This window comes from Chiloscyllium punctatum, chromosome 8, assembly GCF_047496795.1.
Source record: "Chiloscyllium punctatum isolate Juve2018m chromosome 8, sChiPun1.3, whole genome shotgun sequence".
NCBI classification, from domain to species: domain Eukaryota; kingdom Metazoa; phylum Chordata; class Chondrichthyes; order Orectolobiformes; family Hemiscylliidae; genus Chiloscyllium; species Chiloscyllium punctatum.
Genome location: NC_092746.1, coordinates 20,831,061 through 20,857,639, shown reverse-complemented (window position 1 = coordinate 20,857,639; position 26,579 = coordinate 20,831,061). Strand labels below are relative to the sequence as shown.

Below are 26,579 nucleotides of genomic sequence, written 5' to 3'. Positions count from 1 at the left end.
GAAAAGGGCAGGAGGTAGGCCTGAGGTAATAATGCTCATTTGAAAAGCTGCTGCAGACCCGGCAGACTGAGCGGCCTCTTTCCGTGATGTAGCATTACTGCGATAATAAAACAAAGAACTGCGGATGCTGGAAATCTGAAACAAAACAAAACAAAACAGCAGATCTGGCAGCATCCTATCGGAAGATATTGTGAAGCTTGAAAGGGTTTAGAAAAGATTTACAAGGATGCTGCCAGGGTTGAAGGATTTGAGCTATCGGGAGAGGTTGAATCGCGTGTGGCTGTTTTCGCTGGAGCATCGGAGGCTGAGGGGTGACCTTATAGAGGTTTATAAAATCGTGAGGGGTGTGGAAAGGATAATTGGACAAGGTCTTTTCCCTGGGATCGGGGAGTCCAGAACTAGAGGGCTTGGGTTTAGGGTGAGAGGGGAAAGATATAAAAGAGACTTAAGGGGCAACGTTTTCACGCAGAGGGTGCTGAAGAGTTTGGAGGGATATGGGGCGGGTGCTGGCAGGTGGGACTAGATTGGGTTGGGATATCTGGTCGGCGTGGATGAATTGGTCCGAAGGGTCTGTTTCCATGGTGTACCTCTCTATGACTCCATCTGTGGAGAGACAGCAGAGGTGAGAAAAAGTCACCTGACTCAAAACATTAACTCTGTGTGATGCTGTGAGTTTGAAAACATATGTTGGGCAACCATAAAACAGTTACTGACCTCATACTGTCAATCTCTCTGCAATCCAAACCACAGCTTCATAGCTGCAAATGTAAAACAAATTTCTTAAAATCTATTACATTTTAATATAGTATCTATTCCCTACTGTTCCTTCGAACATTGCAGTCTGTTATTGCCTACTCTGTTCCATTGCTTAATTATTTTAAACATTAAGCACTTAAAAGTAGGAGCAAGAGTAGATTCCTTTGATCCTGCTCCACATTCACAGCTGAAATTCTGCATCACCTTAAGTACCTTTATTTCCCTCAATTCCCTCAGTGCCCGAAAATCTATCAATCTTTCTTGAACGACTAAGAAGCCACAGGCCACTGAGGAAGAGAATTCCGAGGAGCACAATCTCCAATACTGTCAGTCACCGCACAGAGAAAAGTAACTGCCCCCATGATTATACTGTCCCCTACTGTGACCGCATTCCTTTCCAGTTTCCCACTTGAATGACCTCTTGTCCCACAGTGGAGAGACCAATTTGCCTGTTCTCCCCACTGTCTTTGTTTTTATCCACATCAGAAGAAAGTTTGTTAACTTGTTGGCAAGAGTCAAGTCTGAGGCTCTTCCAACTCAGCATGTGCAGTTTCCTTATTTACCCGAGTTTCAGTCACATCCTGTTGTCCCTAACCACTAACAAAATTGAAACCACTTCTTAAACTAAGGGGCGTGATTGCCTTCGAAGCTGAAATGTCTGGATAAGCCACTCCTTGATGTCCCGCGTTCTCAGTGCCTCAAGAGTTCAGCAATTCTGCACTGAGGTTCCACAACATACAGACACAATCGATATTATTTTTCGGTTAAGGGTGGTCCACAAAAATTCCCTCTTGCCACAAGGGGTTCAAAACAGAGTAGTAATGCTAAAAGATTATTAATCCAGAGACGTAAGATAATGCTGCAGACATTTGAGCTCATAACTCAGCAGCTGGGAGAATTTAAATTCAATCAATTAAAAAAAAACAAATCTGGAAATAAGCTGGTCGCATTAATAATATTCATGAAATCACTGGATTGTTGTAAAATCCCATATGTTGCACAAATGACCTTCAATGGATTAAATCTGCCATCCTTATCTGATCTGGGCCATACTCCACAGTGATGGCAGTGCGGTTGTCCTCTTATGTGCCCTCTGAAATGGCCTAGGCAAGTACACTCAGTTACATTAAACTGCTGCAGAAATTGCTGCGTGTGTCTACATCACTTGGATTACTCAGAAGATAAGTTCACTGCTGCTTTGTCAAGGGCAATTAGGGATGGACAATAAATGCTGGCCTTGTCAGTGATGCTTGCATTCCAAAAACAAATTAGTAAAAAGATAGAGTACATCCCTTGGAATGTCATCTTGGTCTAATCTTACCTTATATGTGTAATGAACTAATGTTTGATTTAGTTATTTCGCTTCAGTTTGTTTCCAGGTTTGTTTTCAACCAATTAATTTAGGCAATTTACAATTATCGGTATTAGATAATGGTTCTTAGTCGAAAGCACCTACTGCCTCAAGCTTACTACTAACTAGTAAACATGTTAAGAGACAAGAAAGAGTATCTCTGCAACCTATTGTTGCAATCACCAAATTCTCATGTACATACTCTTGAGGTGATAATTGTGTTCACAATGCAATCTGTGGCTCTGTATCCTATTGTAATGAAGTTAAAAATCACACAATACCGGTTTATTTGGATGTACAAGCTTTTGGAGCGCTGCTCCTTTGTCAGGTAGCTAGTGATCTTCTTGGAGATCATCTCCACTTTGAGTTGGCAGCCGGTAGTGTCAATGGCCGTCAGGATATGGAGGTGTCGGTGTTGGACTGGGGTGGATAGAGTTAAAACGTTTAACTTTGTCCACCCCAGTCCAACACCGGACCCCCACATATTCTAATGAAAACACTGCAAATGTTTTAATTAAAACCAATAATATTACAATTGTCCTATCAAATGTTGTGAAAATAGAGAAAAAAAGCATACTGCATTTAGAAAAGACAATATATATAGAGAATCCTTACACTGTACAAACAGGCCTTTTGGCCCAACAAGTCCACACTGACCCTCCAAAGAGTAACCCACTTCCCCCTGACCAATGCTCCTAACCCACACATCCCCGAACTCTGTAGGGCAATTTAGCATGGCCAATTACACATCACCCACACAGACACAAGGAGAATGTGCAAACTCAATATAGACAGTTGTCCAAGGTGGGAATTGAACCTGGGTCCCTATTGCTGTGAGGCTGCATTGCTAACCACTGAGCCACCACGTCACCCAACTGTTGATGCAGGAAGTATAAAGTAAAAATAGAAAATGCTGGAACTAGAAGTACCTGCGAAGACTAATATAGAGTTCATCAGCAGTATTTTATGCCCTCCATCATGATGGATTTAGAGGTACAGAGGGCATCTAATCCGGGGGAATGATCCCAGATGGAATTCTACTACCTTCTTGTCTCCAACATGACAAAGTCTGGGCAGGAAGACCTATGTACAACTAAATATCTCTCCTCAACAGCATGGGCATGAAGCCAGTGGCAGGGAGCATGACAAAGTGACCTGTGCTATTTGCTTGTGGTCTCTCAATATTGTGCTTTGATCAAACATGGACTTTGTAGTAAAAAGAGGAAGAATTTCTCAAGTGCATGCGGCATGGTTTTTTGGACCTATACACTGAGGAACCAGCTAGAGAACAGGCCATCCTAGACTAGATATTGTCTGATGAGAAAGGAATAATTAGCAATCTGGTTATACAACGCTCCTCGGGGATGAGCGACCATAGTATGATAGAATTTCTCATCAAGGTAGAAAGTGACATTGTTAGTTCTACATTAAGGGCCCTGTATCAAAATCGAGGAAGCTACTATGGTATGAAGCTTGAGTTGGCTATGATAGACTGGGGAACATAACTTAAAGGGAAGACAATGAAAAGGCAATGGAAAATATTCAAAGAGCTCATGAGTGAACTGCAACAATTGATCATTCCTGTATATGCAAGTAAAACAGGAAAGGTGGCCAAATCATGACTTACAAGGGAACTTAGAGGTAATATTGGATCCAAGGATTGGGCATACAAGTTAGCAAGAAACAAAAACAACAGACCTGAGAAATGGGTGCAGTTTAGAATTCAGTAAAGGAGGACAAAGGGATTGATTAAAAAGGTGACAATAACATACAAGAGTCAGCTTGTGGGGGACAACAACTAACTGTAGAAGTTTCTATATACATGTGAACAGAAGAAGACTGGCAAAGACAGATTTATGTCCCTTACGTTCAGAAACAGAGGAATTTATAATAGGGAACAAACTAACGGCTGACCAATCAGCACTGTTGGTCCCGCAAAATCCTCCTTACTAAACTCTGGAGGCTTGTGGTAAAATTGGGAGAGCAGTTCCAGAGGCTACTCACATCCATGGAATCATACCTTTCAGGCAATGTCCTCTCAGGTAGCACCATCACTATCCCTGGGTATGTCTTTTCCCACTGGCAGGACAGTCTTCCACAGGGAGTAACACATTGGTATACAGTCATGAGGGATTTGTCCTGCAGATGCTCAAAATTGTATGTGGACCCTTATGAGTATGACTAACTGATGTCCGCCTCCACCGCCCCCCCCCCCCCCCCCCCACCCCACCCCATTAGCTGATGGATCAGTACTCCTCCATGTTGAGCATCATTTGGAACAATAGAGGGTGACAAGAATGCACCCTGGCTAAGAGACCTCTACGTCCATCACCAAGAGTAACCCTACTGTTGGAGTGAACTGGCTGAGTTCTAGAGGAAATGGCTGCCAGACTGGATCTGAGGCAGACGGTGAATAAGCCAAGTAGAAGCAAAAATATGTTTATCCTTATCCTCACCTATCTGTGTACTGCAGGTGTATCTGTCCATGATGACATCAGTAGATCTGGCCACCACTGAGTTATTGTGGAATAAAGACCCACCCTCACTTTGAAGATGCCCTCCTTCACTGTACCGTCATACTAAATGGAATAGGTTTCAAACAGATCTCGCAACTCAAAATCAGGCATCTGTGAGTCACTGTCGGTCATCAGCCATGAATTGTATTCATCCACAATCTGCAGCCTGTTCTCCTGATATTTTCCCCATTCTGCCATTACCATCAAGCCAAGGGATCACTCTTCAAAGAACAGTGTAGAAGGGCTTATCAAAGACAGCACCAGAGGAATCTAAAAATGGGGTGTCAATCTGATAAGGCTACAGTGCTGGTGTACTCCCATTCCAAATAATGTAACCAGCAAGTCATAGACAGAGCTGAGCAATCCCACAACCTCCGAACACATTTAAGCTCTGCCAACTGCTACATCCAGTCATGAATGGATGTGGACAATTTAATAATGAACAGGAGGAGGAGGCTTCACAAATATTCTCATCTTCAGTGATGGTGGACCCCAGCACATCAGTACAAAAGTTAAGAAGCATTTACAGCAATCTTCAGCCAGTGTCGCATGGATGACCTACCTTAGCCTCCTCTGGTGGTCCCCAGCATTACTGATACCAGTCTTCAACCACTTAGATTCACTGCACATGATGTCAAGAAATGGCTAGAGGAGCTGGATACTGCAGAATCAGCTCCAGAATCAGCTACACCACAATCCAAGTTGTTCTAGTACAGCAGAAAAACAGTCTCTGCATATCCTGTCCACAAAAAGCAGGACAAATACAAACCAGTCAATTACCACTACATTGATTTACACTCAGTCCTCAGTAATGTGATGATAGGTATTGTCAACATTGCTGCCAATCAGCTCTCATTCAGCAATAACCTGCTCACCAAAGCTCAGATCAAGTTTTGTTGTGTAATGGGATGTCAACACATCTTTGACTCAAACAATCTCAAAACAGTTGACGGCAGGGTAAGTTGGGAATGACTGCTCTCAACACTGAGGCAGTATTTGATGGTCGATATCATCACAGAGATCCAGCAAAACTGGGGTCAGTGGAAATCAGTGGCTGCACTGGTTATAGTCATACCCAGTACAAAGGAAGACAGCTGGGATTGTTGGAGACCAAACATAGCACATCACTCCGGGACCATCTTCAGTTATTGACCTTCAGCCTCTGATAAAGTCGAAAGTAAGGATGTTTGCTGATGAAACAAACATGTGGAAGAAGGTAAGACCAAGCAAAGGCCACTCTGCCCATCAAGCCTGCTCTGCCAGCTAATGCGATCATGACTAATCTGATTTTAACTTCAATTCTACATTTCTACATATCCCCAGTAATCTTTCAATCCCTTGAATCTAACTCTGCCTTAAAAATATTCAAAGATTCTGCATCCACTGCCTTTTGAGGAAGGAATTTCCAAATATTCATGACCCTCTGAGAGAAAAAATGTTTTCTCATATCTGTCTAAAATGGGTACCCCTTGCTTTTAAACTAGGTCTTGAATATCCCACAGAGGAAATATCCTTGTGACAGTAACCCAGTCGAGACCCCACAGTTTCAATTTTTCATATTTCAATTAATTCACTTCTGATTTCTTCTAAACTCCAAAGGATATAGGCCTTGCCTGTTCAGCCTTTCCTGAAGAAGGGCTGATGCCCGAAACGTCGATTCTCCTGTTCCTTGGATGCTGCCTGATCTGCTGCGCTTTTCCAGCAACACATTTTCAGCTCTGATCTCCAGCATCTGCAGTCCTCACTTTCTCCTCCTACATAAATACTGTGGTTACAAGAGGAGGTCAGAAACTAGGGAGTCCGAGGTGAGTAACCCGAACATGCTGACTCTCCAGTATCTGTTCACCACCCACAAGGTATAAGTGATGGGAGCACTCCATTAACCATCCAGGACAAAGCAGCTCCTTTGGTTTGAACCATATACATTAACATCCACTCTCTTCACACCGCTGAACAATAGCAACAATGTATGTCATCTACAAGGTGCACTGCACCAACTCACAGAAGCTCCTTTGGCATCATCTTCTAAAACTGTAACCCCCTCCAACAATGCGAGGGACATCAGATGCAAAGGAACACCATCAATGTAATTTTTCCTTCCAAGGCACACACCATCCTGTCTCAGAATTATATCCATGATGTGAAGGTGCCAGTGTTGGACTGGGGTGGACAAAGTTAAAAATCACACAACAACAGATTATAGTCTAACAGGTTTATTTGGAAATACAAGCTGATGAAGGAGCCGCACTCTGAAAGCTTGTACTTCCAAATAAACCTGTTGAACTATAACCTGGTGATGTGTGATTGTTAACTTGGAACTATACTGTCAATCCATCACTGTTGCGGGGAACAAAATCCTGGAAGTCTTTTTCTCCCACCCCTCCCCTCCAAGGACGACAGCAATTCAAAAAGCCAGCTCATCATTACCTTCTCAAGGACAGTTCGGAATTATCACTAAATGTTGGTCAACATCCCATGAAAGAATAAACGTGCTGCTCAGTTCCCAGTAATTTACACTGAACGTGCAACAAGTGGTCAGCAATGTGAATTGTTGGCTAATTGTATTGATAACAATAGATCAACTGAAAAAAGATAAATATTTCACCATGACATTCCAGTGTTGTGAGGCAGTCTCCTGCCTGGTTCCTGGTACTTCTGAGGTTACTTGTAAAGTAATTGTAGGGCAACATTTTAACCTTTCAACTGCCAGCTGGTTCAAACAGATTTCAACTGGCCTGACCAGTTTTATTCAATACTGAAAATAAACAGCACAAATACAACTGCTGAATGATCCAAAACAGCTTGCAGACTTCAAAATTAACCTTGAGCTATTAAATAAAATAGTTATGTCATATCTTTAAAATGATAATGAATTCAAACATTGTGTTCCTTATAGCTTTTTTCTATTCTATTATTCCAGCTATTTTTACATGTCACCCATAATTTTATTCATTTAATTTTTTTCTAACCCTTCAAAATATTCTTGCCATCCTCTACCTTTATCATTTGAGAAATATTGCCTTCAGTCTTCACTTTGGTGGGAGTTGCAATGTCATTATACAGAAATTTATTAATTGACAACACATTTCAGACACTATTTAACCAAACAGAAGGATTAGGTTCATAAGATAGACTTGACCTTAGCTGGGATGAGAGATATGATTTTCATGTAAAGTCCAAGTTTTAGTTTTAACCAAGATCAAACATTAGCTTATTTCACATTTTTACTGAAAGTTACTAGATGAAAACAAGTGATACACTTATTAAATACAGCACAGTTACAAAACTTAAAGTGCATATGAACAAAAAGATCTGCTAATAGGAAATTAAGCTTGCTTATCAATTTTGCAAGCCTGTTCCTCACTTGAAAACTGTTTTTCAACATGAAGGAGTTATAAACTTGAAGTCAGAATTCAACAGCTGCAATGGCTTCCACATTGATTAGTTACATGCTCCTCTTACAGATGGACTGAGCAACCAGCTTCTTGAAGGATCTGCAGGCTCCGATAATTCACTTCTTTGGCATGAAGAATTGTGGCCCTGATAACCTGATTCACAAGAGCTGGCTTGCCTTTGCCTCGTCTTCCTGTTGACATGTTCTCTCTCTGGATGCCGTTACATCAGAATTCTCTTGATGTCCTATTTCAAAATGGTGTCTTGCAGCGTGCCTAAAGCAGATTAAAACATACTGTGGCTGCTCTGTTAGCTTTGGTAAATCATGCTCCCATGGGGAATTGGTTGCTTGTATATAATACCTAAAAGGTCTCCACTTGTTTTATGATGTCTGTCTGTAATCTAAAGCTTCACCTCTGGGGTTTGTTTCTTTTATCCACGCTTGGACCATGACTGCAATGAGATCAGAAGCTGAATGGCCCTGGTGGAACCCAAACTGAGCATCAGAGAGCAGGCTGTTGTTGTTGAGTAAGTATCACTTGAAAGCAGTGTTGGTTTTACTTGCAGCCACCTGCTAAAGATTGAGAGTGGCCTGATGAAGTGGCAATTGGCCAGTTTGGATCTTTCCTGCTTTATGTGGCCAGGATCTTCTCATTGCTGGGTAGGTGTCAGTGTTGTAGTTATACTGGAACTGTTTGGCTGGGGGCATGAGTAATTCTGGATCATAAGTCTTCAGAGCAGTTGTGGGAATGTTGTTAAGGTGCTTAGCCCTCATAGAGTCCAGTTGATAGCATTGAATTGGCTGAAATTTGGCGTCTGTCCCTGTAACATCACATTTCCCATGACTAATCACCTAGCCTACACATCTCTGGACACTCTGGGCAATTTAGCATCACCAATCCACCCGACCTGCACATCTTTGTACTGTGGGAGGAAACCGGAGCACCTGGAGGAAACCCACATAGACACAGGGAGGAATGTGCAAAGTCCACACAGACAGTTGCCCAAGACTGGAATGGAACCCAGGTCCCTGGAGCTGTGAAGCAGCAGTGCCGATCACTCAGTCACTAAACATGGTCTTGGTGTTCTTTAGAATACTCAGTGATGGTGCTGGTGGTCTCTGGTATATTGTTAGGAAGGTATAATTTAGTCAGTATGACTATGACAGACTGCTGTTTGACTCATTTGTGGGACTGCTGTCTCATTTGTGGTGCAAGACACCCTACAAGACATTGTTAGTTAGGAGGCCTTTGCAGGGTCGACAGAGCAGTATTTCACATTGTCGTTTACTGCACTCAGGACAATGCCTGGAAACACATCCAGTCTCATTCCTTTTAGAATTTGGAGCAGCTGGTCCAGCTGAATAGCTTGTCAGAGGACACTTAAGAATCAACAAGTATTGCTGTGGGTCTGGAGTCACACATAGACCAGAACATGTAAGAATAGCAGAATTCCTTCCATAAAAAGTTTAGCGAATCAGATGGATTTTACAATTGACAATGATTTGATGATCATCATTTGATGAGCTTATACTTCATGATTTTTATTAATTGAATTTTAATTCCACCAGAAGCTATGGTGGGACTTGAACCCATGTATCTGGAACATGGTGGCTCAGTGGTTAGCACTGCTGCCTCACAGCACCAGGGTCCCAGGTTTGATTCCAGCCTCAGGCTACTGTCTGTGTGGAGTTTGCACATTCTCTCCGTGTCTGCGTGGGTTTCCTCTGGATGCTCCAGTTTCCTCCCACAGTCCAAGGATGTGCAGGTCAGATGAATTTGCCATACTAAATTTCCCATAGTGTTAGTTGCATTAGTCAGAGGGAAATGTGTCAGAGTGAGTTACTCTTTGGAGGGTTGGTGTGGACTGGTTGGGCCAAAGGGCCTGTTTCTACTCTGCAGGGAACCTAATCTAATTAATCTGTGCCTTTGGATTATCAGTACTGCACCAGCACCTCACTCCCAAAATGCGGAGACATGTGATTTCAGTACCTCGTTGTTTCCACTGCCTAAGATGTGCTTCATAGACAATAAATTGAAGCAAGGCATGTACTTCCCTTTCCTAAGAGTTCAGCACATCAATTGGATTTGCATTAGATCTTACATTATCTGTGGCTCAGCCAATGCAAATGTTTACTGCAGATTTCACGAGAAGTATATTATAGTTAATATTTGTGGCTTGGCAATGAGAAGTGAGGTTTAAACTTCGGGAGCATGGTATGATTCAAAGAGCTTTCAAATCCAAGATACTGGTCATGTTACAGGCAGGAAACGCTGTATCACGCAGTTCCTTCCGCGTCTAAAACTACAGTCTGCAGAAAACACATACCTCTCCTCTTGTTGTGGAAATTCTTTAGTTAAATGCAGTTCGTGACTATGTGCATCTCGTTGTAAATCAGTTCATTGATTTGATAAAAATTTCGTAGAATTTATCGAACAGAAACAAATACTTTTTCTGAGTGGTTGAACCAGCCTCCCTCCCACCATTCATCAAACTTATTAATATTTAAATTTTAATTTATAGCTTTTAAATCCTCTTCATATTTTAAAAGGATATGTGTGCATTGAGATTCTTGATTTGTTGTGTTTGAATGTGCATTGAATGGGCTTTGAAAACTCTTTTCTCATTTATTCTTGTTTTCAGATAACAGATCCCTAGGATTACAGTACAAGGGGACCAGGCTGTTTCGATAGGTCCCTGTAAAGGGTTCTGCTGTTTCAATATAGTCACTAATGGTTAATTAAAATGGACCTGAAGAGGTTTCAGGCTGCACGGGAGTAATTTTAACATCAAAACTGAGTTTGGGTTCAGTGGGGACTTTACACATTTCTAAAGTTTTTAACCCGACCCAACCCACCTCCAGTCAGGTCAGTTCTGGTTTTAACAGGGACAAGGTGGTGGTATGGGTAATTAACCAGTTCCCACTTGAGAAAACCTTGTAATTGTCTTCATAATTTTGACAAGTACCATGCTTCAAATGAGGTATGATATGGCAGAGTGCTAGAAAGAAGTCTAATTACTGTTGCAACACAGCAGGGTGGGTACGAAGATGGAGCCCATACTTCCTTCCGCACCTAGTCATCACACCTTACAAAAAAGGACAACAAATAACTAAGGGTTTTTTGTTTTTAATAAACTGTTTATGGGACGTGGGTACCAGTGGCTAGGCCAGCTTTATTGTACATCCCGAACTGGTGAAGGTGGTGATGAGCTGCCTTTTTGAACTGCTGTGTTGATGGGGAACTTGCAGTTGGTTGGTCTTTCCATACATCTGCTGTTCTTGCACTTCAACAGGCTGAGCATTTACAATGTCTTGGAAAGTGAGCACTTGTCCAGGTCCTTTGTGATATTTTCAGATCATCTCTGTGCTGCTACACCACATATTCAAATTAGACTGGGAGCCTATTTGTTTGAATAGAGTCATAGAGATGTACAGCATGGAAACAGACCCTTCGGTCCAGACCGTTCGGACCCTGCTGACCAGATATCCCAACCCAATCTAGTCCCACCTGCCAGCACCCGGCCCAGATCCCTCCAAACCCTTCCTATTCATATACCCATCCAAATGCCTTTTAAATGTTACAATTGTACCAGCCTCCACCACTTCCTCTGGCAGCTCATTCCATTCATGTGCGACCCTCTTCATGAAAACGTTGCCCCTTATGCCTCTTTTATATCTTTCCCCTCTCACCCTGAAGATTTGCCTTCTAGTTCTGGACTCCCACATCCCAGGGAAAAGACATAGAACATAGAACATAGAACAATACAGCACAGAACAGGCCCTTCGGCCCACGATGTTGTGCCGAACTTCTATCCTAGATTAAGCACCCATCCATGTACCTATCCAAATGCCGCTTAAAGGTCGCCAATGAATCTGACTCTACCACTCCCACGGGCAGCGCATTCCATGCCCCCACCACTCTCTGGGTGAAGAACCCACCCCTGACATCTCCCCTATACCTTCCACCCTTCACCTTAAATTTATGTCCCCTTGTAACACTCTGTTGTACCCGTGGAAAAAGTTTCTGACTGTCTACTCTATCTATTCCTCTGATCATCTTATAAACCTCTATCAAGTCACCCCTCATCCTTCGCCGTTCCAACGAGAAAAGGCCGAGAACTCTCAACCTATCCTCGTATGACCTACTCTCCATTCCAGGCAACATCCTGGTAAATCTTCTCTGCACCCTCTCCAAAGCTTCCACATCTTTCCTAAAGTGAGGCGACCAGAACTGCACACAGTACTCCAAATGTGGCCTAACCAAAGTCCTGTACAGCTGCAACATCACCTCACGACTCTTGAATTCAATCCCTCTGCTAATGAACGATAAAGGACCTTGCCTATTTACCCTATCCATGCCCATCAGGATTTTATAAATCTCTATAAGGTCAGGCCTGAGCCTCCGACATTCCAGGGAAAACAGCCCAGCCTGTTCAATCTCTCCCTATAGCTCAAATCCTCCAACCCTGGCAACATCCTTGTAAATCATTTCTGAACCCTTTCAAGTTTCACAACATCTTTCCAATAGGAAGGAGACCAGAATTGCACGCAATATTCTAACAGTGGCCTAACCAATGTCATGTACAACCGCAGCATGACCTCCCAACTCCTGTACTCAATACCCTGACCAATAAAGGAAAGCATACCAAACGCCTTCTTCACTATCCTATCTACCTGCGACTCCACTTTCAAGGAGATATGAACCTGCAGTCCAAGGTCTCTTTGTTCAGCAACACTCCCTAGGACCTTACCATTAAGTCCTGCTAAGATTTGCTTTCCCAAAATGCAGCACCTCGCATTTATCTGAATTAAACTCCATCTGCCAAATCTCAGCCCATTGGCCCATCTGATCAAAATCCTAATGTACTCTGAGGTAACCTTCTTCGCTGTGCACTACACCTCAAATTTTGGTGTCATCTGCAAACTTACTAACTCTACCTCTTATGCTCACATCCAAATCATTTATATAAATGACGAAAAGTAGTGGACCCAGCACCGATCCTTGTGGCACTCTACTGGTCACAGGCCTCCAGTTTTAAAAACAACACTCCACCACCACTCTCTGTCTTCTGCCTTTGAGCCAGTTCTGTACCCAAATGGCTAGTTCTCCCTGTATTCCGTGCAATCTAACCTGGCTAACCAGTCCCCCATAGGGAACCTTGTCGAACACCTTATTGAAGTCCATGTAGATCACATCTACCTCTCTGCCCTCATCAATCCTCTCTATTACTTTTTCAAAAAATTCAATCAAGTTTGTGAGACATGATTTCCCACACACAAAGCCATGTTGACTATCCCTAATCAGTCCTTGCCTTTCCAAATACATGTACATCCTGTCCCTCAGGATTCCCTCCAACAACTTGCCCACCACCGATGTCAAGCTCGCTGGTCTATAGTTCCCTGGCTTGTCCTTACCACCTTTCTTAAACAGATGCACCACATTAGCCAACCTCCAGTCTTCCGGCACCTCACCTGTGACTATCGATGATACAAATATCTCAGTAAGAGACCCAGCAATCACTTCCCTAGCCTCCCACAGAGTTCTCGGTACACCTGACCAGGCCCAGGGGATTTATCCACCTTTTTGCGTTTCAAAACATCCAGCACTTCCTCTTTTGTAATATGGACATTTGTCAAGATGTCACCATCTATTTCCCTACATTCTATACCTTATCTTTAACATGTTCTTGGGATTTTGGTGTATTGTGCTCACAAAGCTATTATTGTGCCCATTACCTCGCTAAACATGGAATTCTATCGTAAATGTAAAACAAAGGTTCAATTTGGCCCAGAATAGCTTGTGTCTCACTTTGGGCTATTCAATTTTGCTCTCTTACTAGAGAAGAAGCACTGAACTTTACCAAAAAAAAGGCTAAGTGCCAGTTCTGGGGAATTTCATGGGGTTTTCCCTCTGTAAGATCTCCTAGATTCTCACACAATTCTCTGCTGCTTCCCTCATTATGTATGCACGATAACCCAATGGTGCCACACTCACGTGATCATGCATTCACCAACAGTGGGAATACTCGCCACTGCCAGGACCTTGCAGGATTTCCAACACGAGTGATATATTTAAAGACTAGCTGCGCCAATTTGAATGCTGCCAGCAGCCATTGCCCTTCACAGTGCATGCAGTGGGAGGGAAACAACAAAAAGAACAAAGAACATAGAACATAGAAAATTTACAGCCCAGGAACAGGCCCTTCCACCCTTCAAGCCTGAGCCAATCCAAATGTACTGTTTAAACCTGTCAGTCAATTCCTAAGCATCTCTATCCCCCTGCTCCCCACCGACTCATGCATCTGTCCAGACAAATCTTAAATGAATCTACTGTGCCTGCCTCGACCACCTCTGCTGGCAATGCATTCTAGATGCCCACCACCCTCTGTGGGAAGTACTTGCCGCGTATATTCCCCCCTTCACCCTGGGAAAAAGCTTGTTTCTATCCACCCTGTCTATACCCTTCATGATTTTGTAAACCTCAATCAGGTCCCCTTTCAATCTCCTTTTTTCTAGTGAAAACAAACCTAACCTACTCAACCTCTCTTCATAGCTAGCACCTTCCACACCAGGCAATATCCTCGTAAACCTTCTCTGCACCCTCTCCAAAGCGTCCACATCCTTTTGGTGATGTGGCGAACAGAACTGTACACAATATTCTAAATGCGGCTGAACCAATGTTTTGTACAATTTTAACATGATCAATGAAGGCAAGCATAATATATGCCTTCTTGACCACTCTACCCATCTGTGCAGCAACCTTCAGGATACAACGGACCTGCACTCCCAGATCTCTCTGCCCATCAACTTTTCCCAAGGCTCTTCTGTTCATTGTATAATTCGCTGCAGAATTAGACTTGCTGAAATGCATCACCTCACATTTGTCTGGATTGAAGGCCACCTCCCACTTTTCCGCCCAACTCTCCAGTCTATTTATATCCTCCTGTATTCTCAGACAGTCCCTTATGCTTTCTGCTACTCCACCAATCTTTGTGTCATCTGCAGATACTGGAGATCAGAGTCGAGAGTGTGTTGCTGGAAAAGCACAGCAGGTCAGGCAGCATCTGAGGAGCAGGAGAATCGATTTTTCAGGGCATAAGCCCTTCATCAGGAATTCCTGATGAAGGGCTTCTACCCAAAACGTTGATTCTCCTGCACCTTGGATGCTGCCTAACCTGCTGTGCTTTTCCAGCACCACACTCTCGACTCTAGATTATTTTGAAGCCAGTATATCAATAACAAGGGCAACATTAACATGTATTTATAAAGAACCCACAATGTGATTAAATCTGCCAAAGAGCTTCACAGATTGTCAAACAGAATTTGACACTGTACCGTGTAGATAATATTGGACAGATGACCAAATGTTTGTCAAAGAGGTTGGCTTTAAGGAGTATCGTAAATAAAGGGTTAAATATAGGATGGTGTTTCTCTCAGGGAGGTGAATAACAGACAAAGTGAATTAAATCTGAGAAAGGAATTCAAAACCACAATGTATTCATTAAACCCCGCATATTGCTTCCTGGTAGGTCTTGGATGATTTTGATTTGTCCCTATTCTCGCCAAAATAGATGGGTCAGGCTACCACTGACTTCAGCACTGTGAGATTCTACAATGCAAAAAGTCTAGATTATTCATATAATTTGTAGCCAAATTATACCAGTTTATAAATGTTATTTTAAACAGAGCACTACATAATGATGCTTTAATTTCAGGGTTTGGGGTAGAAAGCTGAAGAAAGCCAATGAAGCGCTCGATCTGTAATCAGTTCTCTTATCCTATTGTACAACTGGTTAAATCAGTTCCTACTTTTGATTTAACCAATACATCACAAAAGATTTACACAAATTGTACACATTCCTACTAAAATGGGCCTTCTGCCTGGCAGGGAATGCCTGAACATTAAATACATGTGAGCCAGCAGTTTATTCAGCAAACGACATTTTAACTCGTGAGTCAGGCTGACAGCACTTCATAAGGTAAATAAGCCTTTTGTAACTGGAATTAGAGATTGCCATGAGCACACTTTGGGGGCCAGAAGGAGCAGGATCAGTCAATCCTGATTGGTCGCACAGTGAAACTGAAGACTTTTCAAAGCAGTCAGCCTTTATTGTCTCTCTGGCAAATGAACACAAGTGAAAAAAATATCAGAAAAACAGTTTGTAAATCAGAAAGTTGGCTGTGTGACTATAATGCTGGTTTATTGGTTATTAGATGAAATTTGGATACAGATACTTAATACAAATAGTTAGAGTTAAAATCAGAGATCTGTATCACAGAAAAAGGCCCATTCCATTCTGCACTGGACAAAAATTACCATCCACCTATTTAAATCCTGTTTTCCAGTACTTGGCCCATAGCCTTGTATGACTGAGCATCGCAAGTGCACATCTTAACACTTCTTAAATGTTATGCTGATTTCTGCCTCAACCAGCCTTACAAGCATTGTGCTGTAGCACTCTGAATTACAAATTGTCATTGGTTAGGTTTGGTTTGAAAAAAAACACATGAGCTGCTGAAGTTATACTATCAATCCATTGACTCACTGTAAATCAGCACTAGTGAACGCTGGATATTAGTTTGATCAATGATCAGAAAGTGAGGTCATTGCAGTTGATATGGTTATATTCAGGTTAAACCATGTGTAGCTTGTCAGTTTTGGTAATCACCTTAATTTGCAGGTGATTCTACAGATGTTTTGTTAAGTTCAGAGCCTACAACACTTTTCCTTTTCAGTCTCTTTTCTTTCTGAATGCAGGTGCTAATCCTTTGTTTTGATTTTAAGTGGAGGCCTTGGGACATTCAGTTGATTAGAATGTGGCCCTGCCTCTGAGTGAGAGTGGGTTCAAATCTCACCAGCCCCAAAGGTGTATCATAACATATCTGAAACCAATTGATAAAAATAATCAGGATGCCAACTCTGCCAGTCAAATGTGAGTAAGTGGGGCTTGGTTCTGCCCAAAGCAAGACAGATGTCGGTTTAGGATTTTTGAAACCCTTTCTCTCGCAATTTTGCATTTCTCAAGAGATTTTTCTTTCACAAGTAGGGAGAAGTGACATGTTTATGTTCAAATACTGTTCCACTCAAGGCGAGAGCCAGGAATAATGGCTCTATTAGTCAGAAATGTCTGTAGTACAAACATGGGTCTTGCTGCGATTATTACATAGACCTTTTATGGCTTTCTCTTCTATATGACCTTTTGCTGGGAAATTTTTTATGACAAAATTATCTGGGAACCTTCAAGGCTAGAAGTATAGGTGATGGTTTGAATGAACATTGAATGTGTTATGTAAAGGCCTTTTCCTACCATGCAGCTTAGGGTTAACTCAAATTTATGCCATCATTTATCAAACTAAAGCTCCATTGTAGGTACATTTTAGATTTCTTCCCTTCCAAATATAGAAGGTACCTTTCAAATAATTTCTTGGACACAGTTCCTACAGTTAGAACAGTGATGAATTACATCAAAATCTCAATAATTAAGCATTTACTGCAGCATATTACTATGATGTATGATACGCAGAGTTGGTCTGTATGTGGACAAGCTGTATTGCCCAGTTACGTTCAGTAATTTTGAGAGAGTGACCAGAGTATAATATACTGAAAACTTCACAATGAGAGCCGTTAGTCAGATTGACTGAGTTGAGCTATATTCATCTGTGGGATTTGGTCAAGCAGCACCTGCTGAAGATGTACAGGAGTATCCTTCTGCACAACAACTTGTCTGATTCCATGTGAAATGCATCATCACCCTCATCTGCAGGCAGAAGGTGAAAGGTCATTGCCAATTGGGTCAAGTCTGTTGTATAGTTGGTAATTCTCCTTGACCAGACCTGTGCTGTCCCTGACTAGAAATTCTCTGAGCCTCCTGCACTGCTCAGTTACCATCATCTATGTGTGGGCCTTGGGTGAATGGAAAGCTGCCTCATCAGCTTGGACCGGGAGAAGGCCTTCGACAGAATGTTGCGCACTGCCATGATGGAGCCACTCGCTAGAGTGGAGTTTTGGGAGAAAAGCCTCAATTGGTTACAAGTGTTTTAAACAAATGTCAATAGCACAGTTTTAAGGAATGCAGGGGAACAGAACTCTCCCTCTTTATGGGTATTTAAGCGGGCATTGGATAGGTATATGCAGGATAGTGGCTTAGTGTAGGTTAGGGGTGCTTTGATCGGCGCAACATCGAGGGCCAAAGGGCCTGTACTGCGCTGTAATGTTCTATGTTCTATGTTCTATGTTCATACCAATCTAACCTGGATCCAGTCATCTTCCTCTGTTATGTTCATGTGCTTTATGGAAACTTCTGCCGATTCCATCAGGAAGAATGTGGGCATTAGAGAGGTGACTATCCCACGCACTGATGCACTAGGGCACTGAGGTCAAAGCTACCCTGTACATGGCTAGACATTGCCATCTTTTACTGTGCTCCATGTACAAACTAATTTAGCATTTGAAGCCAAGTTAAGTCGAGACAAGAGGGAGGCCATGTTTTCTAGGAGCCAGGTTGAGCAGTGCTTTATCCCCTTCACTGCCACCTCAGGTTACCTGAAGGTGCATAAGCATGTGGCTTGAAAAGGTGAGGGCACACCCAAAAAACTGGAAACAGCGATTGGCCAGTCTACAAAATAGAACTGACTGAGTGGCAGGGATGCTCCCATTCCATTTTCCAAAAGTAATTTCTTATCTCATGTGTTGGAAAATATTTGAAATGTAGAAAAGGTTATGCAGCATCAAATAGGGGAAATAGCAGATTAACATTTGAATGTGATCTTTCAAAATTTGGCTCTTCGGTTTTCTTTCATTAATGGTGTCAAACTTCCTGGAGCCAGGGCCTTAAACTCCCAAAGATGTGCAGGTTTGGGGTCATTTCATTCGGACTTACCCACTCTAGTTTTATAAGAGGCAGAATGATGGCTTGGTGACTAATTGCTTTACAGGAGGCAGGTTCCGCATTTAAAGAATATAACTAGGCCATGGTCTTTATTCTAACAGTCAATCTTCTGTTAAATTACATCAGCTTGGTTTCAGAAACCTTGGGAAACTCAACAGATGAAAGAAGGGAAGCAGGTTTGAAACTCTAAGATCGATGTAGTGATTGTAACAGGGTCAGCCAGGTGGACCTCATTGGGGCTATTAATCTGGTCCAAGCAGGGAGCCTTGGCTGACAGATATAAACAGGAGTATCAAAGGTTCTGTTCACTCTGAGGGAGCTGGGTCAGTGTCAAGGACTCTCCACATGTAAATAAAGGGTGACTTGGTGACAGGATACCAGCCTCTGTGAAATTATTTCAGTGGTGATGACAGAAAAGCATGCTTCTGAGGAATTCTGCTCACAACGGTCATCTTGCACTTGGGGTATGCATTTCTGGCAACATGCCATTATTTGGGAGGTTTGACTCAGTTGATCCTGCCACCAAAGACTGGGCCTGCAAAGAATACATTTTTATTTTCAGGCAGGTGACATTGGAGCACATGAAAAGCAACATGCAATTCTCCTGACAGCTTGTGGATCCACAGCTTTTTCAATTATTAGGAGCCTAACTTTCCTTGAGGAACCAAAGACAAAATCCTTTCAAGTGTTGACAAATTTACTTAAGGAATGTTTCAACTGCAAGCCTTCTCTAATTCTGAGAAACTATCAGTTTTATTTGGCAGTTCAAGAACCAGGGGAATCCATATCGGGATTTTTGGCAAGGTGAGGATGACTAGCAGAGGCATATGACTTTGGTTTACCCCTCAACGAGATGCTGAGAGATGGCTTGGTGTGTAGCTTAATGATGTAACAATGCAGAAGTGCCTATAAGCTGAAACCCAACTCTACTTCAAACAGATACTAAAACTGGCTTTATCTTTGGAAACTATGGCAAGTGGATCATATGAGTTACAGATTGGACACCTTCACCAATCTGAATGAGCTTGGGGAACACCTCTCGAGTAAAAGGTAATTGCAGAGCCTCATTCAGGCCATATCTGAACTGAGGGATTCTCAGTCAACCCACAGCGAAACCCCAAAACAAAGCCAAGCCTCAGCCAAATGGTTAAGGTTTTTTTCAGGATCTGTGTTAGCGATCATTATAGTTGCTGCTGGTATGTGGACTCTAGACTCACCCCACAAAACTCTCACTCGACCTAAATTGAGTAAGAGAACTCAGGTCAGTATCCAGGAGAGTGCACACCTGAGCAAGTCCTGGTTTGGAACAGTAAAATTGCTCAGCAACATTGAAATCAGAACCAATCCAAATAAATGTCTGGTTAAATGGTCACCCGGTTCTAATGGAGTTGATACCAGTGTGGTTGTTTCAGTGATTGCAGAACCAGCCTTCAACAAAATTCACTCTGGACGCCAACTCTTAAGTTTGCATAAGACCTTTTGCAAGACTGAGAACCTATACTGGGGAACCTTTCCAGATTAAGGGTACAACTTCAGTTCCAGTCTCTTATGTGAAGCAGCTGGTTCAGTTACCACTGATTGTAGTGAAGAACACAGGCTGAAGCTTGATGGGGTGAAACTGGTCAAGAAAGATTTGTCTGGATAGGCTCCACATTTTTTGATTAGGAAAATATGTGAGGATGATCAAAGGCATCCCGGCTCCCATGTCAGTCCCAGAGCTTAAGTCTTTCCTTGGGCTGGTGAACTATTACAGAAAGTTCATACATAACCTGGCCTCCATCCTGGCACCATTGCATCAACTTTTAGAAAAAGATCAGCTATGGAAATGGTTGTGTGGCCAAGCTATAGCTTTAAGGGAAGTGAAGAAACAGCGATCATCCTCTCAGCTTTTGGCACACTATGATCCCAAGTGAGATCTGGTATTGACATGCAATGGCTCCCTATACGGCAACAGGGTAGTATTAGCTTATGGAAGGCCTAATGGAGAGGAACGCCCAATAAGGTATGCATCCAGGACTTAGGCTAATCCAGAGTGTAAATACACCCAGATAAAGAAGCAAGATTTGGCGGTCATATTTGAAGTCAGGAAGTTCTCGCAATTCCTATAAAAATTGCAAGGTCAACTTAGAGCGCTCACAGCTGCCCCGCTGTTATTAGACTGCTAAATGGACTTTCCTAATTTCAAATCTAATGTTGATCTAGCTTTGGTGCACCTTCTGTGCAGCCATAACCTTATATGCCTTGCTCTGTCTAAACACCCTGTGATCTATTTATCCTTGTATGTTATGATCTGCCTGTACTGAATGCAAACAAAAAAGCTTTTCACTTTTAGATACATGTGACAACAATAAATCAAATCAAAATCAAGTCAAATGCAGGCCGAATTCAGCAGTGGGCTCTAATATTAAATGCGTATAACTACAAGTTGGAACACTGTCTGGGAGGCCAAGTAGCAAATGCAGATGCATTGAGCTGCCTCCTGCTGGCAGATACACCCCCGGTGGTACCACCACTGGAAGAGTCTGTGACGGTTTTACATTTTCTGGACATGCTTCCAGTCACAGCTGACAATATCAGACTTTGAATGCAGAAAGATCTGGTTCTGGCAAAACTGAAACAGCCGGTGGTGATGGAGGAAACCAAACAGTCGTCACAACCAGAATTGAAACATTTTGGGACCCGGAGAGACCAGATCACAGTAGAGGACGGCATATTGTTTTAGAGAGCAAGAGTGATTGTCACGAGCAAAGGTCACCGTTTGATACTGACTGAACTCCACCAGGGTCATCCAGGTATTTCCAAAATGAAGATGTTGGTGAGAAGTTATGTCTGGTGGCCAGGATTGGATGCAGGCATAGCTGCGTTGGTGGGGGAGTGCCTAAACTGCCAACGAGGAGAAAAATTACTGCCAGCAGCTCCCCGTCATTTGTGACAATGGCCGGGTAAACCCTGGATTTGGTTCCATGTTGACTATGCAGGTCCATTCAGAGCCTCAATGTTCTTAGTCATTATGGACGCCCAGTCAAAGTGGCTGGATGTGTATAGAGTTCACTCGCCAAACATGAGTTAATGATAAAAAAACCTGCATTCATCTTTTGCACTACACAGACTCCCAGAAGCCATCATTTACCAGCAGGGAGTTTAAGTATTTCTTAAAGTCAAATGGTATTTGTCATGTAAGGACAGCCTGCAGCTTCATTAGTTACTAAACTGTCTCAGTTCCTGTTTGTTATGGGACTACTCCTCATGCAATGCCAGGGATAGCTCCAGCAGTGTTGCTAATGGGGTGAAGACTGTACACCAGGTTAAGTTAGATCTTCCTGGACCTGGGAAGGAGGGAGAGTGAAAGGTATCAGGAATGCCAATGCCAAATACAAGACTCTGCTAAGTGAGAGAGACAGTTTACTTCAGGGGATGAAGTTCAGTGTAGGAACCATGGGAATGGCCCGCATGGGTAAGAGGCATGATCACTACAAGCTCAAGTCCAGTGATGTTTAAAGTTCAAGTTGATGTGACAGTTCTGAACAAGCACGTAGACTATATAAAAGCCGCAAACTCTCAAACGGTGCAGGAGTAAAACGTGCCTGGCTCCTCAACTGCCTTTCTGACTGTTCTGGAACCCATGGTTCTCCTTCTCCATCAAGAGTTGAAGATACCTTGGAATCTGAGATGGATATGATAGAAGTAGCTGCCTCGATGCTTTTGCTGCCTGAAAAGGAGAATGTATTTCTTCCAAGATGCTCTGGGTGCGAGCTACAATACATTACACACTGCCCATATCAGAGGTAGAGTTAGAGAATCCTGATCTGATACTAAAATGCCTGCTTGGAGCTACAAAAAAAAAGCACCAGCCCATGTCCTCATACTCAAAGGTGGGGGTGGGGGTGGAATGTAATGATTGAAATGAGTTCCCTGATTGGGCCTGTTAATCTGGTCCAGTCAGGGAGCCCTGCCTGGCGGAGAAAAGCAGGAGGGCCAGAGGTTCTGTTTCCACTCAGAGTTGGTTCTGAGGGAGCTGGATCAGTGTTAAGGTCATGTGTAAATGGAGGGTGACTTGATGATGGGATAACTCTGTGGAGTTAATTCAGTAAGTGCTATTTCAGTGCTGTGAGTCGACCAGGAGGATTGGACTGTTTTCGATGTCATCCAGTTAACCCTGCCCTGGGGAACTTCTTTAAATTCCCACTGAACATTGCAGCTTCAGACTGGCATTGGGTAACCCCATCAACTGATGGCCATCATTCTCCTGTGGTCACATTCCTATTCCCTAGCAACTACTAGCAAGGCACTCTTTCCACCATCAGCACTGCCAACATCCAATCCTGTCCAACTTCCGCATCCATGATCAGAACAATCCCATAATTCCACGCCTGCTCATTGTCCTCTGAAAGAAAGTTTTAAAGATATCAGAAAATAACTGATGGAAACAGCAAAATCAATTTTTTTGCTGAGGGACATCCTGCAGGAATTTTCTTTTATCACAAGAAAGAATGTTTTTAATACTTATAGGTGATGGCCTAGTGGTATTATAGCTGTCCTGTTAATCTAGAGACGCAGGTAATGTTATGGGGACCTGAGTTTGAATCATACCACGGCAGATGGTAGAATTCGAATTCAGTAAGAAATCTGGAATTGAGTCTAATGATGAGCATGAATCTGTTGCTGATTGTTGTAAAAAACCATCTAGTTTACGAATGTCCTTCAGGGAAGGAAGCTGCCATCTTTACCTGGTCTGGCCTACATGTGACTCCAAACTCACAGCAATGTGTTGATTCCTAACTGTCCTCTGGCCAAGTAGGGATGGGCAATAAATGCTGGCTTCGTCAGTGATGCCCTCGTCCCGTGAATGAATTTTAATATAAGATGAAATTGCTAAAGCCCAATCACACTGCTCTTTCAATCTAACTCTTCATGCGTCGCCAGGTTGTTTTTAAACAGTCAGTTTTGGGGGACTGCATTAGATTCTTTGAAGTTGTTGATCAGGTTTTGCCAAATGTTTAAATTGGATTGTTGGTAAGTAAGGTTATGCAGGGATGGAATCAGTGTGGGAGTTGCTAGGTTCCTATAATATGAATGCAGCATTAGGTTTAAGGATAACCTTTGAAATGCATATTAGCAGTGTACAATGATAGGAGAAGGCTTGATTGGCAAATAGTGAATTGTACCCCAAAGAAGTCAAGAGCTGAGGAAAGTGACTTTAGTTGCTCTTTAAAATGTGGTGTCTCTGTACTTGTAGGCAGACACTTTAAATGAGTGTCTCCCTACAAGGGTTAAAGTGATGCTACATTGGCCAAAATCAAATCTGCGACTAACATGATCAAATCAGAACATTTCTCAGTGTTACTGGAGGCAAGCTTCACTGACCAAATGCTGGTTTCTACTGAAATGTACAATGAAGCTTGATGCGTCCATTTCATGTACAGGGCAACAAAAAGTTCCCTTCGCTATATTTATGTCGACATGCAACTGGACGGTTTATAGTTTGTTGATCCACAGTGTTTTTTGCAGGGCTGCAGAAGTGTTTCCTGTTTGCTTCTGTCTGAGTGCGATTCAGGATTTGGAGAATGTTCAGGCTTCGGCCCAGAAAATTCCTCCAGGTTCCAAAGTATTACAAACATTTCATTCTCCTGCAAGAAGCCTGACAGAAGATGCTGAGGAAGTTTACTACAGTTCTGAATTCTTAATCAGCAGCTACAACAAATCTAACACACACAGGAAATTTTTTTGCCCCCTTCCATCTTTCATGTGGAGTTTTTTTTAGCAAAACAGAGCACTGCAGCCAGGAGATACTGGGGAATTTTAAAGCTTTATTTTCTTGGATTAGAAATAGAAGGACTAATTCAAGAAATGGGAGAAAGTGTGAAAATCAATACATGATATTTTCGAATTTCTCAATTTTAGTCTAACATGCAGGATTTAGCCTGCTCATGTTCTTGCTTCTATTTGCTGGTTCTCTTAAACAAACAATGCAGCTTGTGTCTTTATCTGTAAAATGTGGTGACACTCTCAATCATGCCAATATTGGCCATCATTCAGTTAATGTTGTGATCTTTGTTGTTGCTCTGACGTCCATTATAATTCCATGCCAGCTTTATCTTTGACCGAACTGAGTGAATGGTAAGGTCCTAAGGAGTGTTGCTGAACAAAGAGACCTTGGAGTGCGGGTTCATAGTTCCTTGAAAGTGGAGTCGCAGGTAGATAGGATAGTGAAGGAGGCGTTTGGTATGCTTTCCTTTATTGGTCAGAGTATTGAGTACAGGAGTTGGGAGGTCATATTGCGGCTGTACAGGACATTGGTTAGGCCACTGTTGGAATATTGCATGCAATTCTGGTCTCCTTCCTATCAGAAAGATGTTGTGAAACTTGAAAGGGTTCAGAAAAGATTTACAAAGATGTTGCCAGGGTTGGAGGATCTGAGATACAGGGACAGGCTGAACAGGCTGGGGCTGTTTTCCCTGGAGCATCGGAGGCTGAGGGGTGACCTTATAGAAGTTTACAAAATTATGAGGGGAATGGATAGGGTAAATAGACAAAGTTTTTTCCCTGGGTTGGGGGAGTCCAGAACTAGAAGGCATAGGTTTAGGGTGAGAGGGGAAAGATATAAAAGAGACCTAAGAGGCTTCTTTTTCACGCAGAGGGTGGTATATGTATGGAATGAGCTGCCAGAAGATGTGGTGGAGGCTAGTAACATTGCAACATTTAAGAGGCATTTGGATGGGTATATGAAGAGGAAGGGTTGGAGGGATATGGGCTGGGTGCTGGCAGGTGGGACTAGGTTGGGTTGGGATATCTGGTCGGCATGGATGGGTTGGACCGAAGGGTCTGTTTCCATGCGATACAGCTGTATGACTCTATGACTCTATGGCTGTCTGCTCCTCCATGCCTTCTGTGTTATTTCATGTGTTATTTCACCTTTGGCAGCTACTTCTTCAACTTCCTTCGAATCTGCCCATTGGAACTGTCTCAACATTTCATTATTTGCTCTCTGCTTTCAAAATCCTTCTTTGCAATTGTGCTTTCCTCAAACTTCTTATGAAGCCCCCCTTTTCCATTGTATCTTCATTCCTACCTGTAAAGTGCACCAAGATATTTATTTGCAAATGAAGAACATTAACACAATGTAGCATTTCTATTGCTGCTACGCTTTCATCTTTTTCATTATGATGTTGATAAGAATCAGTAAATGTGTATTGCAAGGTTTAACAGCTAAGTGAGAGATTTTGTAAATAGAAACATAGGACCTTACAGCATGGAAGAAGGCCATTCAGCCCATTATTAGAATTGGTGGTTGTGGAGTAGGAGCACTGATGAAGGAGTGGCACTCTGAAAGCTAGTGCTTCCAATTAAATCTGTTGGACTATAACCTGGTGTTGTGTGATTTGTAACTTTGTATACCTCAGTCCAACATTGGCATCTCCAAATCAAAACAGAATAAAGGCTGACAACATGCCCAATGGCTTATAAGAAGTGGCTGAGCACTTATCACCATCATAGTTTGTCTCCTACCAGGGTTCAGTGTCCGTCAGTTTCTGATATTGTATTTTCACAACAAAGAATGGTTGAAAATTACACAAAAACATTTTCTGAATAATTGCAAGTTGCATGCTAAAATGCAAATATATTAAAACTAATCTTAATTTAAAAGGATTAATTTGTAATATTATTTATTTGAC

General features: G+C 42.5%; 1 protein-coding gene across 5 annotated transcripts in view; it reads left to right on the top strand.

Annotated features, from left to right (window-relative positions):
• Positions 1 to 26,579, top strand: part of rbms3 (RNA binding motif, single stranded interacting protein) — a 1,402,627-nt gene that overhangs the window by 548,496 nt on the left and 827,552 nt on the right. The window lies entirely within an intron of this gene.